General features: G+C 34.1%; 1 long non-coding RNA gene across 1 annotated transcript in view; it reads left to right on the forward strand.

Moving 5' to 3' along the window:
* LOC109261454 (uncharacterized) overlaps nt 1-14,274 on the forward strand; it is a 34,401-nt gene extending 20,127 nt beyond the window's left edge. Inside the window, exons 3-5 of the long non-coding RNA XR_008416993.1 lie at nt 11,398-11,526; nt 12,191-12,230; nt 12,977-14,274. This is a non-coding gene — a long non-coding RNA (uncharacterized LOC109261454). The remainder of the gene's footprint in view (nt 1-11,397; nt 11,527-12,190; nt 12,231-12,976) is intronic.
* The last annotated feature ends 1,824 nt before the right edge of the window (nt 14,275-16,098 follow it).

Here is a 16,098-nt window from a genome sequence, read left to right on the forward strand (position 1 = left end):
ATTAACTGACCATATAGTTGTGGGTTTGTTTTCTATTCTGTTCTACTTTTCTGTGTGTCTGATTTTGTGCTAGTAGCATACTGTTTTGATTACTACAGATTTTTAATACACCTTGAAGGCCAGAATTGTGATGACTCCAGGTTTGCTTTTCTTTTTCAGAATTGCTTTGGTTTATTCTGGGTCTTTGTATTTTCATAAAAATTTTAGGATTATTTGTTCTAGTTTGGTGAAAAATGTTAATGGTATTTTGATAGGGATTGCATTAAATGTGCATATTGCTTTGGGTAGTATACACATTTTATCAATATTCATTCTTCCAATCCATGACCATGGAATGTTTTTTCCATTTCTTTATGTCATCTTCAGTTTCTTCCATCAGCATTTTACACTTTTCACAGAATAGGTGTTTTACCTCTTTGGTTAAGTTTGTTCCTAGGTATCTTATTGTTTTTGGTAAAATTGTAAATGGGATTGATTCCTTAATTTCTCTTTGTTGTTTCATTATTGACATACAGAAAGACAACAGATTTCCATACAAAGCTTTCATATCCTGCAGCTTGACTGAATTCATTTATCAGTTCTAGCAGTATTTTGGTGGAGCCTTTTGGGTCTTCTGTATAGAGTATCATGTCATTTGCAAATAGTAAAAGGTTTACTTCTTCCTTGCTAATTTGGGTTCCTTTATTTTTGTTGTCTGATTGTTGAGGATAGAACCTCCCTTATGTTAAGTAACAGTGGTGAAAGTGAGCATCCTGTCTTGTTCCTTACTGTAAACTATGGGTGTTTTCATAGATGGTCTTTATTACGTTGAGGTATGTTCCTTCCATGCCTACTTTGTTGAGGTTTTTTTTTTTTTTTTTTTTTTTTTTTTAACATGAACGGATGTGTTGTACTTTGTCAAATAATTTTTCTGTATCTATTGAAATGATGATGTGGTTCTCATCCTTTCTTTTATTAATGTGGTGCATCACGTTGATTGATTTGTGAATGTCGAGCCACCTTGCAACCCAGAAATTACTCTCACTTGATTGTGATGAAATGATTTTTTTCATGTATTGTCAGATTCATTTGCTAGTGTTTTACTGAGAATTTTTGCATCCATGTTAATCAGGGATATTGGCCCATAGTTCTCCTTTTTAGTGGAGTCTTGGTTTTGGTATCAGGGTAATGCTGGCCTCTTACAATGAATTTGGAAGTTTTCCTTTCTTTTCTGTTTTTTATAATACACTGAGAATAATAGGTTAATACTTTGGTTTAAAGTCCATTTTGTCCACTATAGTGAGTACTGCTACTCTTTCTTTTGATATCCACTTACATACATTTTCTCCATCCCCTCACTTTAATTTGCGGGTGACTTTCTGAAATGTGTCACTTGATGGCATATAGATGGGTCTTATTTTTTTAATTTTTAATTTTTATTAATTTTTAGTTTTTTAGAATTTTTATTTTTATTTTATTTTTAATTAATTACTTAATTTGTATCCAAGTTAGTTAGCATATAGTGCAACAATGATTTCAGGAGTAGATTCCTTAATGCTCCTTACCCATTTAACCTATTCCCCTCCCACAATCCCTCCAACAACCCTGTTTGTTCTCTATATTTAAGAGTCTTTTATGTTTTGTCCTCTTCCCTGATTTTATATTATTTTTGCTTCCCTTCCCTTATGTTCATCTGTTTTATATCTTAAAATCATCATATGAATGAAGTCATATGATATTTGTCTTTCTCTGACTAATTCCGCTTAGCATAATACCCTCCAGTTCTACCCACATAGTTGCAAATGGCAAGATTTCATTCATTTTGGTTGTCCAGTAGTACTTACTTGTGTGTGTGTGTGTGTGTGTGTGTGTGTATGGAAAACATATGTATATATATATATACACACACACACATCACACACACACTCACACACCACATCTTCTTTATCCGTTCATCCATTGATGGACATTTGGGCTCTCTTCCCATACTTTTGCTATTGTCGATAGTGCTGCTATAAACATTGGAGTGAATGTGCCCCTTTGAAACAGTATACCTGTATCCCTTGGATAAATACCTAGCAGTGCAATTACTGCGTCATAGGGTAGCTCTGTTTTTAGTTTTTTGAGAAACCACCATACTGTTTTCCATAGTGGCTGCACCAGCTTGCATTGCCACCAACAATGCAAAAGAGATCCTCTTTCTCGGCATCCTCGCCAACATCTGTTGTTAATGGTAAGCCATTCTGACAGGTGTGAGGTGGTATCTCACTGTGGTTTTGATTTGTATTTCCTTGATGATGAGCGATGTTGAGCATTTTTTCATGTGTCTGTTGGCCATCTGGATGTCTTCCTTGGAGAAGTGTATTCCTGTCTTTTGCCCATTTCTTCACTGGATTATTTGTTTTTTGGGTGTGGAGTTTGATAAGTTCTTTATACAGTGTGAACACTAACCCTTTATCTGATAGGTCATTTGCAAATATCTTCTCCCATTCTGTCAGTTGCCTTTTAGTTTTGCTGATTGTTTCCTTTGCTGTGCAGAAGCTTTTTATTTTGATGAGGTTCCAATAGTTCATTTTTGTTTGTTTCCCTTGCCTCTGTAGATGTATTGAGTAAGAAGTTGCTGTGACCGAGGTTGAAGAGGTTTTGGCTTGCTTTCTCCTCTAGGGGAGGAGGCTTTGATGGCTTCCTGTTTTACGTTTAGGTCTTTCATCCATTTTGAGTTTATTTTTGTGTAAGGTGTAAGAGAGTGGTCCAGGTTCATTTTTCTGCATGTTGCTGTCCAGTTTTCCCAGAAACATTTTCTCCATATTTTTACCTGCTTTGTCAAAGTTTAGTTGGCCATACGTTTGTGGGTCCATTTCTGGGTTCTCTATTCTGTTCCATTGATCTGAGTGTCTGTTTTTATGCCAGTACCATACTGTCTTGAGGATAAGAGCTTTGGAATACAACTTGAAGTCTGGGATTGTGATGCCTCCAGCTTTGGTTTTCTTTTTCAAGATTGCTTTGGCTATTTGGGGTCTTTTCTGGTTCCATACAAATTTTAGGATTATTTTTTCTAGCTCTGTGAGGAATGCTGGTCATATTTCGATAGGGATTGCTGATGTTTTATTTTTTAAAGTAATTTCTATGCCCATGGGTCTAAAACTCAACTATCAAGAGTCACATGCTCTGCCAACTTAGCCAGCGGCCCCTGGGTCTTATTTTTACATCTACTGTGATACCCTTTGTCTCTTGATTGGAGCTTTTAGTCCATTTACGTTTAAAGTAAATAGTGATACATAGAACTAACTTCTTTGTCATTTTATTGTTATGTGGGTTTAGGTTTTTATTTAAATCCCAGTTAATGTACAATCTAATATGAGATTCAGGTGTGCAGTTTAGTGATTGTGCATCTCCGTGCAATACCTGGTGCTCATCACAAGTGCCCTCCTTAATTCCTATCACCCATTGAACCCAACCCTCCATCCACCTCCCATCTTATAACCATCAGTTTTTGTCTATACTTAAGAGTCTGTTTGTTTGACTCTCTCTCTCTCTTTTCCATATGCTTATTTGTTTTATTTTTTATATTCCACACATGAGTGAAATCATATAGTATTTGTCTTTTACTTATTTTGCTTAGCATAATACATTCTAGCCCTATCCATGTGGTTGCAAATGCAAGATTTCATTCTTTTTTGTGGCTAATATTCCATTGTGTATACACACCACATGTCTTTTATCCATTTATTATTTGATGGACACTTGGGCTTTTTCCATAGTTTAGCTATTGTTCATAATGCTGCTATAAACATTGTGGCATATGTATCCCTTCAATTGTATTTTTGTATTCTTGGGAAAATACCCAGTAGTGCAATTGCTGAATTGTAGCAAAGTTCTATTTTTAATTTTTTGAGGACGTCTATTCATATCTTCTGTCCATTTTTTAATCGGACTTTTCATTTTTTGGGTGTTGAGTTTCATGAGTTCTGTATAGATTTTGGATATTAACCATTTTGTCAGATATGTTATTTGCAAATATCTTCTCCCATTCTGTAGGATGCCTTTTAGTTTTGCTGTTTCCTTCACTGTGCAGAAGCTTTTTGTTTTGGTTTAGTCTCAGTAATTTATTTTTGCATTTGTTTCCTTTTCCTCAGGAGACATATCTAATAAGAAGTTACTATAACTTATGTCAAAGAGGTTACTGCTTGTTCTCAAGATTTTAATAGTTTCTGTAGGTTTATTCTCATCTTTTTCTTTGGTTTTTTGGTTTTAAGATGTTCCTGGGTTTGTTACATTTATGTTTTTCATATCTATTACTTTTATGTTTTAATGTGTGGTTACCGTTGGTTTATATATGCCATCTTCTGCCTATAGCAGTCTACATTAAGCCTCATGGTCGCTTAATGTTAAACTCATTATTTACTCCTCTCCCCTCCATGTTTCATATATTTGATATCCTATTTTACATCCTTTTGTTTTATGAATCCCTTGACTAATTTTTACAGAAATAATTATTTTTACTGCTTTCTGTATGCTCACATGTGGTCTTTCATCTTCATTCAATGTAAGATCTTATTTTGTTATTTTCTATTTTTCTATGGTCTGTTGGGAAGACAATAAGCTTTATCAAGAGACACCCAGAAAGGAGTGTTTAATTTCTTTCATTTAGTTATGAATGATAGCACTTTTTTATGTTTGTTTCAGAGTAGAAGTCACAGAATATTCTACATTGAATGTTTAGTGCTATCCCCTGCCATCTTTAAGTCTGTTTACATTTTGTCTTACATGTTCAACCCCACTTCTTTGCCTTCATGAGTAGAAAATAGAGGAAAGATTTCTGATTAGGGAAAAGTACAGGAGCACTTTGTTTCTCTATCATTTTCCATGAAGAAATGACTGTTTCTAATGTGGATAAGTTAGAAACAGGAACAGTGGACAGAAAAGAATCTGGAGGTATATTTATACTCTCAATTTGCTTCCTTTTAAATATGATTTTTTATTCTAGTTAACGTACAGTGTTATGTTAATTTAAGATGTACAATATAATGATTGCAGAATTCTATACATTACTTACTGCTCATTACACTGAGTGTATTCTTAGTCACCTTCATTTATTTCACCAATCCCCCTACCCACCTCCCCTCTGTTAACCATCTGTTCTCTATATTTAAGGGTCCATTTTGTTTTCCTGTTTGTCTCTTCCTTTGTTTTGTTTCTTAAATTACACATATGAATGAAATAATAATGGCATTTGGTTAGCTTTTTAAAGTACCAATACCATTTCTTTGCTTATTGTTTCCTTCTCTCTTATCCACCTTCTTGCTCCAGTTATATCACTTTTTTTGTAAACATTAAAGGCATATTTTTTAATACTAAGGTGATAAGCCAGAAGTATTATTAATTAAATTCACTATGGTCCAGTACATCAAATAAAAGGCTCTTTTCCAGGCTAAGAATGGCATTATATTTATGAGAGTGTGTATAAAGACAGGCTATCTGGTTCCTCTAAGGTGATTCAGATATTTTTATATGCAGTAAATATGTCAAAGAAGAATCTTGCTTTCAATACATCTGTTCCTCATATCTATCACTGCAAAAGGCAGGATGTACCTAATATTTTTCAGAGTTGAATTTTTAAAATTGGCAATGATAATTGAGTTTATCTTAAGTTTTAGCATCATAAATTAAGAAGTAACTTATGAGGGAATTTAAAATACAATTTTGATTTTTTAAAAATTCATTTTTTGAGTTAGACATTTTGGTTATAAATTTGAGCGATAAATATGAGGAAAACTGTATATAGAATAGGAATGAAAGATGAAATGGCTAGCAATGCAATTAGAAAACTGTTATTGGCAGGTACTTGAATGCACAGTAATACAAAAGTATAGAAAATCCAGATGTTGACAGTAGCATTAGAAGATATTGCAGTGGGGTTACCTGAAATCATTGGAGGAAATTGTTAGTCAAATGCAGAAACATAAAATGTGTCCTATTTCTGCTGATATAGAACAGGAGGAACTTTAAGTGATTCAGGGGTTTTAATTAAAACTAAAGAAATATCAGAATTACAGAACATGGTAAACTTAATTTCTCTTTATCCTAGGAGGGAGGAAAATTTTATTTCAGGTTATTCAAATTCTGGAATTGTTCAGAAAGAAAGTGATAAATTTGATGTTAAATAGCAATGGGCAAAGTAAATACCAATTGATAATTAAAGAGATATATGTAATAAGAATGCTGAAATCCCTAATTAATATAAGAGATTCTAATAGAGGGACGAAAACTACCAATAAAATATAAGTAAGTTATTTTAACAGTTTATAGAAGAAATGTAAATTGTTATTAATCATGAAGAAGTACTCTTGGATATTCTTATAATTACAATGGAAAATACAACCAGGATATAATGATCTTCTCAACTGTCAGATTTATAGTAAGTCAATACGTTTGACAGCAGTCTCTTTCAGCAATCTGAAAGAAGGGGAATCTGGCAAAATCATATGATGTTGGGATTATAAAATGTAAAACTTTTATGGATAGGAATTAAGTAGTCATCTTATAGTTACATACAACCTTATAATGGATTGATGAATACATGTAAGTTACTATATGATAATTTTGGGGATATAAGTATAAAATAGTATTGGGCTATAGGAAGTGATGAGAGCAAAATGGTATTTCTGGTGATTTTATCACAACTGTTAATGGTCTTTGTTTCTGGTACATAGGTGCTATCTGAAAATAGTACAGGGCTTTCAAAATAATTCTGATAAATAGGACATTGGATGTGAGAATTAGTTATGTAATGGTGTTTTATGGAATAGAGTTAGAAATAAAAGTATTGGTTAAATTTCAATTTAGGTAGGAATTCAAGGTTTTGGTGATTTTGTTAGTATCCTGAGAAAATAATAGGTATTCCTTTAAAAGTCGTATAAGGGTAAAGGTGGTATTTGTGTGTGTGTGTGTGTGTGTGTGTGTGTGTGTGTGTGTGTGTAATGAACATTTCCCAAATCCTGAGCTTTCTCCTTTCATTATCTTTCAGAATGATTTGAGGTAGCTCTTAAAGGATTTGGTCAATATTGCAAAGTCCTAATAGAGATACCTGAGATTCTATGTGAAAATTTTATTAATTGATTAATTTAGTTTTTAATTTAAATTCCAGTTAACATACAATCAGTATTAGTTTCAGGTGTACAAGTTAGTGATTGGACACATATAACATCTGGTGCTCATCACAACTATGCAAAGGCTTTAAAATAGGTCATTTGAGGTTAATCCTGTGGTGAGGCTATTTTGATGTCCATTAGTGAAAAAGAAGTTGATTTAATCAAATACTTGAGGGCCTATTTAGTACTCTCCACTATAGTGAGTTATGCCTACCTAGCTGGTTGATCACTGAGTGGAATTGGCAAAACTAAGATTACTTCATGGGACGATTGCATAAATGTGAGAACTGGTTAATCAAGTAATGGATGCATGAAGGATATACTGATGTCATTAGGTCAGGAAGATGGATGGAATAAAGAATAGATGATACTGGGGCAGCTGGGTGGCTCAGTTGGTTAAGCATCCGACTCTTGATTTTTGTCTCAGGTCTTGATCTCATGAACTCTGAGATCGAGCCCTGTGTCAGGCTACATTCTGAGCATACAGGTTACTTGGGATTCTCTCACTCCCTTTCTCTCTCTGCTCCACCCCTGCTTGGTGCTTGCTCTCTCTCTCTCTCTCTCTATTTAAATGGACAACTTCATGCATGGATTGATGGATGAATTCAGAAATGCCTTCTGGATACAATTAAGAAACAAGGATATAGGGGCACCTGGGTGGCTCAGTCAATTAAGCGACCGACTCTTGGTTCCTGCTCAGCTCATGATCTCATGGTGCATGAGTTTGAGCCCCTCATCAATCTGTTTCCCTTTCTCTGCCACCCCCATCAAAGTAAATAAGCTTAAAAAATTAAAAAGAAACAAGGATATATATAATTTAATATTCAGGGATGGAATACATGTATAAATGTGTTAGTGTATATGTAGGATTATTTTTGGGCTTCAAGTTTTTATTAAAATTCTAGTTAATATATAGGGTAACATTGGTCTCAGGAATAGAATTTAGTGATTCATCACTTAAATATTTAAATATAACGTCCAGTGTTTATCACCCATTTAGCCTATCCCCGCCCACCTCCCTCCATAAACCCTCCGTTTGTTCTCATGAGTTAAGAGTCTTATGGTTTGCTTCCCTATCTTTTATTTTTCCCTTCCAATATGTTAATCTGTTTTGCTTCTTAAATTACACGAGTGAAATCATATGGTATTTTTCTCTGACTTTTATACACACTGGCTCCATCCATATCATTGTAAATAGCAAGATTTAATTCTTTTTGATGGCTGAGTAATTATATATATTACATCTTCTTTATCGTGTATATATAGGTTAATGCAAGAGTGGAAGGGAGTGTGGGTAAGATACTGTGGATATAAAGTGATAATGCAAAATGAACTGATTAATAGATGGACACAAGAATGAATGATTTGATGGATATGGGCCTAAAAGAATATATAGGTAGGTGGATTCAGGGAAGGTTAATTGCTAAATCTGAGTTACTTTAAATCGCAAAGATAAATTTCTCACAGTGACAAGAATTTGTTAGGGGTCATAGGTTCATGGCAATTATTGGTAGGCCAAATGTCACAAACAGTGATAATCTCCTGTCGCTTCCATCACAGCATAAAATTTTATGTTTTTTTGTCACTTGGAGAGATAACATGGAAAATTGCAAGTAACTCATGAAATAATTTCTTTACAAGTGTTTTCTTAGATAAAAGAAATCAATCATACACGTTTTAGAAGGTAAACTTAGAAGGTTTACAAACTGTATTTCCTCCATGTTTTCAAAGAGAGTAGAAAGAACTTATTAAACAATAGTAACATCTACCAAATGACACCTCTCTGGCTTCACATATTGGTTTTACTTTCAACATGCACATTAAACTTTACACCCTTCTCAGTGGGAACAAAAATAAGGAATCACCTGGCTAACAGTCCCAATATCTCTCAGTTGTGCACTGGAATCAGGTTATTTGCACTGATCTGTGTGTCAGTTTGCCTATTCTTGGTCCAGAGATATAGGAACTTTAAAAAAAGAAGTTATTTGTACCTAACTTCCCAGTGTTCAAGTATGGAGCAAGGATAAGGCAACCATAATAAAAGCTGCAAAATATAAAGGATAGAATGCAAGATACATATTCATTGGAAGATATTATCTATTATGATATTGTGAGGAGGGAGAACATTTTACTAGTACTTGGAAAATGCTCACTTGTCCTTTGTTCTTCCTGACACTGTATCAGCCTGTTGACATATTGTCCATACCTATTACCCTGCATAATTATTTTTAAGATAGGTGGTGTGAGATACATTCTCTAAGGGAGGTGCAGAGCTTTTCTATTCAGAGAGAGTTGGGGCCTAAAGGTCATTTTAAGTTGTAAACAATCAGATTTTTTAGTTCCTTAGGTACTAAAACTCAGTCAAATTAAGTCTTGGGGGAAGACTTGAGTAGCTTTTATGAGATTCTCCTTAATCTCCTACTTGTGATGATCATAGAATAATGTTTTGAATTAGAGATGCCACAAGGGAGAATGACCTGTAACAATGAGGTGTCATATGGGGCAAAGCTACTTTTATGGATCAGACCCACAAAGGTCTTTTCATGAGTAAGAAGTTAATGTTTGTTTTGTTAAGCCAGTAAGATTTTGAAGTTGCTGTAACTTGAAAGTGACTAATATAAATGGATAAGTTACGTGCAAGAATTCAAGGATTGGTGAATGAATACATAGAATGGAGGGATGGATTGACGGTTTAAAACTTGTTTATAGGGGTGGATAGATAGAATGAAGAATGTGAGAATGAGGAATGAAATTTTTGCATAGTGTCCACTTAGGTGGATTTAAAAATTAGTGGATGCAAGATGGCATATTTTTGTTTGTTTGTTTTAGAAATAGAGCATGTGTGGGGGAGAAGGGCAGAGAGAGAGAATGTTATGCAGGCTCCACACTCTGCACTGAGCCTTAATGCAGAGCTCCATCCTACCACCCTGGAGTCATGGCCTAAACCAAAATCTAGAGACTGAGCCACGCAGGTGCTCCAAGAAGGGTATTTTAATAGAAGGCTGGAAAAGTGTGTGTAAGGAACTATTTCTTTTTTTTTTTTAATTTTTATTAACGTTTATTTATTTTTGAGACAGAGAGAGACAGAGCATGAACGGGGGAGGGTCAGAGAGAGGGAGACACAGAATCTGAAACAGGCTCCAGGCTCTGAGCTGTCAGCAGAGAGCCTGACGCGGGGCTCGAACTCACGGACCGCGAGATCATGACCTGAGCCGAAGTCGGCCGCTCAACCAACTGAGCCACCCAGGCACCCCAGGAACTATTTCTTTATGTAATTGAGGGCAGAGCAATATATGAATTAGTTCAACATTGGGCTGAAAGAATGGATGGAAACTAGAATATTAAGTGGATGGCTAGATGCAAGAATCAAGAATTAATGTTTTCAAAAAATTTTCAGAAAAATACTGGAGATATATATGGATTGGTGGACTTCATATTCAGTGAAGGTGTAGATAGTTAGATACTTAGAGGTTAGAATTTGGATTTCAGACTGGAATGTTGGGTGCATGCGTCGTGTACGGATATATGTTTAGATTAATAGGTATAGATATGGATGATTAGAGTAATGGATCAATATAGGAATCAATGCACAGATAAATGGATTGCATGAGTGTGCTAGCATTGTTGATGTTTTCAGAGTGACTTGATAGATGCATTGATGGATAGATGGTTTGATTCAAGAAGCGGTGGTACAGAAATTTTATCATTGGAAGAATAGACTAATATAATAAAATAACCATGTAAAGTTGAATGGAAAAAATGGAGGGACTATTGAGGGAATAGGCTAATTATTTAAAAATTAGAAAAAAATTAGTGGTTGCTTTCTCATATTGTTGCAATAATAAATTTTTATTTATTTTTAATTTTTTTAATATTTATTTTTGAGAGAGAGAGACAGAGCACAAGCAGGGGAGGGGCAGAGAGAGAGGGAGACACAGAATCCAAAGCAGGTTCCAGGCTCCCAAGTGTCAGCACAAAGCCCGACACAGGGCTCAAACTCAGCAACTGGGAGATCATGACCTGAGCTGAAGTCAGAGGCTTAACCAACTGAGCCTCACAGGTATCCCTAAATTTTTAAAAAGAGCAAAACAAAAAGAAATGAAAGAACAATTGGAGTGAGTTTATGAGAGTAGTTTCTATTATACCGACTTTTGTATATTATTTAATAACTTGAGGTCTTTTGTGAGGTTGATCAAAGAGTCAGCTTTACCTTACGTATTTTATGGTGGTCATTGTATATATGACAATTTCCCCATATTTTCCACAGTTTTAACTGAGGTGTTACCAGCTTAAGAAGTGAGACATTTTAGATGCTTCACTACCTGACATTTCCATATCAATCCAAATTCTTATACTTGTTTATCATTTCTGTGGACTTCATTCTTCAACAGTGCTGGTAAGAATCAGTAACACTGGTATACTATTTGTTTATATTTGACCAGTTTGATGTGGAATCAGTTTTTCCTATTTTAAGATCCCAAACCATTTATGAATTCGATAAAGCATAGGATTGTCAAATTGTGGAATGATTGCCAATTAGGTGGAATATAAGATATTTTTAAAAAGCTATTATATATTGAGACAATGTTGATATATAGATTATGTAGATTTTTACTTACTACTCTTACCTACTCTTGCCATAAAATGTAATGTTATCCAGAGACTATAATCTCTGTCAGTATACTCAGTAAATTTTAAATTCATTTAAATATTAAACGTTTTGAAATAAATACATTAGTAATGGATGGATAAAGGGAGTCAAGGAAGTCAGGCAGGTAGGGGTAAAAAGTAAAAGGATAGAAAGGCATCAGAAAGAAAATATATTTGGAAGTATAATTTGCTGCGAATAATATGGGTCTTAATGATAGCAGGAAGTTGACTTTTATTTCCAGATGCATGATTTAGGGTATTCCTAATATCAGATAAGATGGATAGACAAGAGTTGAGGAATATTCCACTATTACTCTAAAGAAGTACCTTCTTAACACCCTTTCATTTGATGAGTGAATGAAGATTTTTTTTTCAGATATTTTCAAGCATTTTTTTCTTTCTTTCACAAGCATGTTTCATAAGCAAGGACCAAAGAGACTTTGACCACAGGTAAGAGCATTAACACCAATACCCTGATTTTAACTGATCTTTTTGGGTGTATTGATGGAATACATTCTTATTTGAGTTATTGGACAGTACCTTTTTTTTTTTCATCAAACTTTTTATGTTGGTATAACTGATTATTTTGATGTAATAGTTAAACCTAGGGTTTTGTCATTATATCTTGTTAGTAAGAAACACTTATTGAAACTGAAATAGAAGTGTTCTTCTGTTAGGGCCATCTTCTATTAGGATCATCAGACACTGCACAATAAGCTTTCGGGAAAGCAGGGATAATGTATATGTGGGTACTCTGATAATGGATTTTGTTTTTTGGAAAGGTTTCTATGAAACACTATGAAATTTACAGAGCACATTTGTAGTATTTCTTTGTACCTTTATCTTTTATTTTTTAACCCTGAATGGATAATATATATTAGCACTAAGTAGTTACACGAGAAATGTTCAAAGAATGAAATAAGGTTAAATGACATGAAAATAATTTGGAATATAAGATTGGTACTCAAAATCTAGTAGAATGATTGAAGAAGTAAAATTATAGTTTCATCATTTTCCTACAGTAAATATACCTGGTTTTTGTAGTTTGGAGATATTTAGCATTAGGATCATAGGAATTGTTTTTCATGAAATATCACTAAAATGCTAGAAGATGATATCCATTTGTCCTGATGAATGGCTTTGTGATAACCTGTTGTTTATTTTCATTTGCAATCTCTCCCTCTGTACTATCCTAGGTGGTGAACAAGTATACAAGAGGATCATAGATACCTTCCTGCAGTGGTTCCATCCACAGCATCGCCAAATTGATGTTGTTATTTCCCTCTTTTTGAATCTTATTGCATCATTGTATCTCAAAGGGCACAAGTTATAAATATAAATATAGATATAAATGTAAATATATATATAGATATAAATAAAAATAAAAATATAAATATAAATATAAATATAAATATAAACCTCCCCAGGAATAGAAGTGGTCTGCTTTTTGGCAAGTAATGACCAAGAATGTTAAGTACTTCTTTGTTCTCTGACTATATCTTGAGCTTTTCTCTATTGTTATTTACTTCATTGATTTTTTTTTCTCTGTTTTACTTTACAAGTGGGAATGAGATTTGCATGTGGTAAATGTAATTAATGCAACCCCATGGACACCTTGGTCATACCATAGATTATAACCAGGCTATCTCACAAGCTGAGTACCTCCCATGTGCCAGTTTGGATACCATTTGTAAAATGTGTCTTTCATCATTTGAATCATGAGCCCTCAGTTGTTAGAGTGGTTGGTCTAAAACAGTAGCCTCTTAAAACATTTGTGTTACATGCAAATAGATATTCTGTAGTTTTAGTTTTTATTCAACCTAGTAGATCTCACTTTAGAACACGATCAGAGCCTGACCATAGTTGACCTCTTCCTTAGTACCCAAATTTAAGACTTGGATGCTGTCACAACTCTGGTTGTTTAAGGTAGAACCAGACTCTTTAACTGACATTTTTAGCCTTGGCAATGCCATCCTGTAGAACACATGGTTCTATAATTTTATTGGTATCACTGGAATTTTGAAATTGGAGTAAAGAACTCAAGGCAACCAAGATATTTCACTTTTATTCACATTATCCTGACTTTTATTTGTTTTCTGTTTAATCTAAATAGGCTTAATACAGATGGCTGTGTTTATTGGAAGTTTTAATTGACTACTTCTAAAACATAAACTGTATTGTAATCAGGGAACTACTATCTGCATTGCCTAACTTGTCTTAGTAGACAGGTTTGACACATAGTACACTGAAATAGGGCCAATAATAGGATTATTAAACAGTTTAAAGCAAAATTTGGTCATTCATCCTTCATCTTTCATTCCTACTTCCTAGGTGTAACAAGCATTAATCAGTTATGCTACAGTTAATATTTCTAAGCTCATACAGTTTATGTGCAATTTATTTTACAAATAAGACATTATGGTTTTTGCAGCTATATTTTTTATTAAATATACTGTGGATGTATTTCTAACCCAATAAGTGTAGTTTCTCTACAGACTTTTCATTTGATGTAAAGTACATATCCTAATGGGTTTATCCATTTCTCCATCTTGGTAAATTCAGATTAAATATTTTATATATATATATATATACACATATATATATATATATGTATATTTTAATACATAACATTTTATGCATATATATTATGCACTTGGGCTCCTAATTCTGTAAGATAGATTTCTAGCTGTGGCATTGTTGGATCATCAGTTCTGCATACTTGTGATTTCAGTAGGTATTATGAAATTGCCCTTGTAATGTTTTCTAGGCCAGCACACAGCTGTGGTGTATTGGCAGTGCTCATTTTCACGAAAACTTACGCTGGATGGATATTATCAATTCTTTAAATTTTTAATTAGGTCAAAGTCATATTTTAATGTAAGCCTAATTTAAACAGTAAATGGCCATGGATTAAAAAAAGACAAATAGTGATGAATTATTTATTTAAGACAAAAAACAATGGTAGTACACATTTCTTCCAATTACAAGAGTCCTCCTATTTTTTAGTTAGAAACCAATGATCTTTTCTAAGTATAATGCTTCTTGGAAGTTTATGAATACCTTATTCCAGTTTTTTTTTTTTTTTTTTTTTTTAAAATATGTTTTATTTATTTTTGCGACAGGGAGAGACAGAGCATGAACAGGGGAGGGTCAGAGAGAGAGGGAGACACAGAGTCCGAAACAGGCCCCAGGCTCTGAGCTGTCAGCACAGAGCCCGACGTGGGGCTCGAACTCACGGACCGCGAGATCGTGACCCGAGCCGAAGTCGGCCGCCCAACCGACTAAGCCACCCAGGCACCCCTTTTTTTACTTTTTATTTTTGAAATAATTTTATATTTAGAATTGTAAGAATCTTACAGAGGTGCCCCCCATGTACTCTTACTGAGACTTTTTCTACATTGTTTGTTCTTTCTCTTCTTTACTGCTCTCCTCCTATGTCTATTTTTCCCTCTTTATTCTCTTTTCTCTGTCTCCACAATCCCATATTGTTTTTATTTTATTCATTTTTTGGGGCGAGAGATAGATTGAGAGAGAGTGTGAGTGGCGAAGGGGCAGAGAGGGAGGAAAATACCAAATCTGAAGCAGGCTCCAGGCTCTGAGTTGTCAGCAAAGAGCCCAACGTGGGGCTCGAACTCAGGAACCACCAGATGATGACCTGAGCCAAAGTCGGATGCTTAACCGACTGAGCCACTGAGGTGCTCCTTTATTAAATATTTTTGAGTAAGGTAGAGATATTATGTCACTTTAACCCAAATGCCTCAGCATTCACTCTCTGAGAACCTACAAATCCTCTTATATTAACTTTGGTGCAATTTTTTGAATCATGAAATTTGTTAGTAGTATAAACATACTACATTAATAACAGTCTATCATTAAGTTCACCAGTCTAATACTGTTCTTTATGGCAATCTTTCATCCTTCTGGACCTGGGGAAAAAAGATCTTGTATTGTGTTCAAGCGTCATGTTTGTCTAGTCTTATTTAATCTGGAGCAGTTTCTCATTAATTTTTGTCCTTTAATGATGATTGTATTTTTGAAAAAGTATTGGATAATAGTTTTTTAAAAAATCCCTAAAATTTTGATTTTTTTTTTTTGTTTCATCCTGAATAGGTTTAGGTTATGCATTTTTGACAAGAATAACTGATGTGTGTCTACCTCTTATCAACTGGAAAATGATATCACTTTATCCTATTATGGGTGACATTAATTTTGATTACTTGGTTTAGTTGATATCCAGTATCTATTTTAAAGTTAACATTCCTTTGTAATTAATAGTTTTTCTGTGGGAAGATCATTTGAAAGTATAAATTTCCTATTT

The sequence above is a fragment of the Panthera pardus genome, unplaced genomic scaffold (assembly GCF_024362965.1).
Source record: "Panthera pardus isolate Hobbes unplaced genomic scaffold, ASM2436296v1 HiC_scaffold_24, whole genome shotgun sequence".
NCBI classification, from domain to species: domain Eukaryota; kingdom Metazoa; phylum Chordata; class Mammalia; order Carnivora; family Felidae; genus Panthera; species Panthera pardus.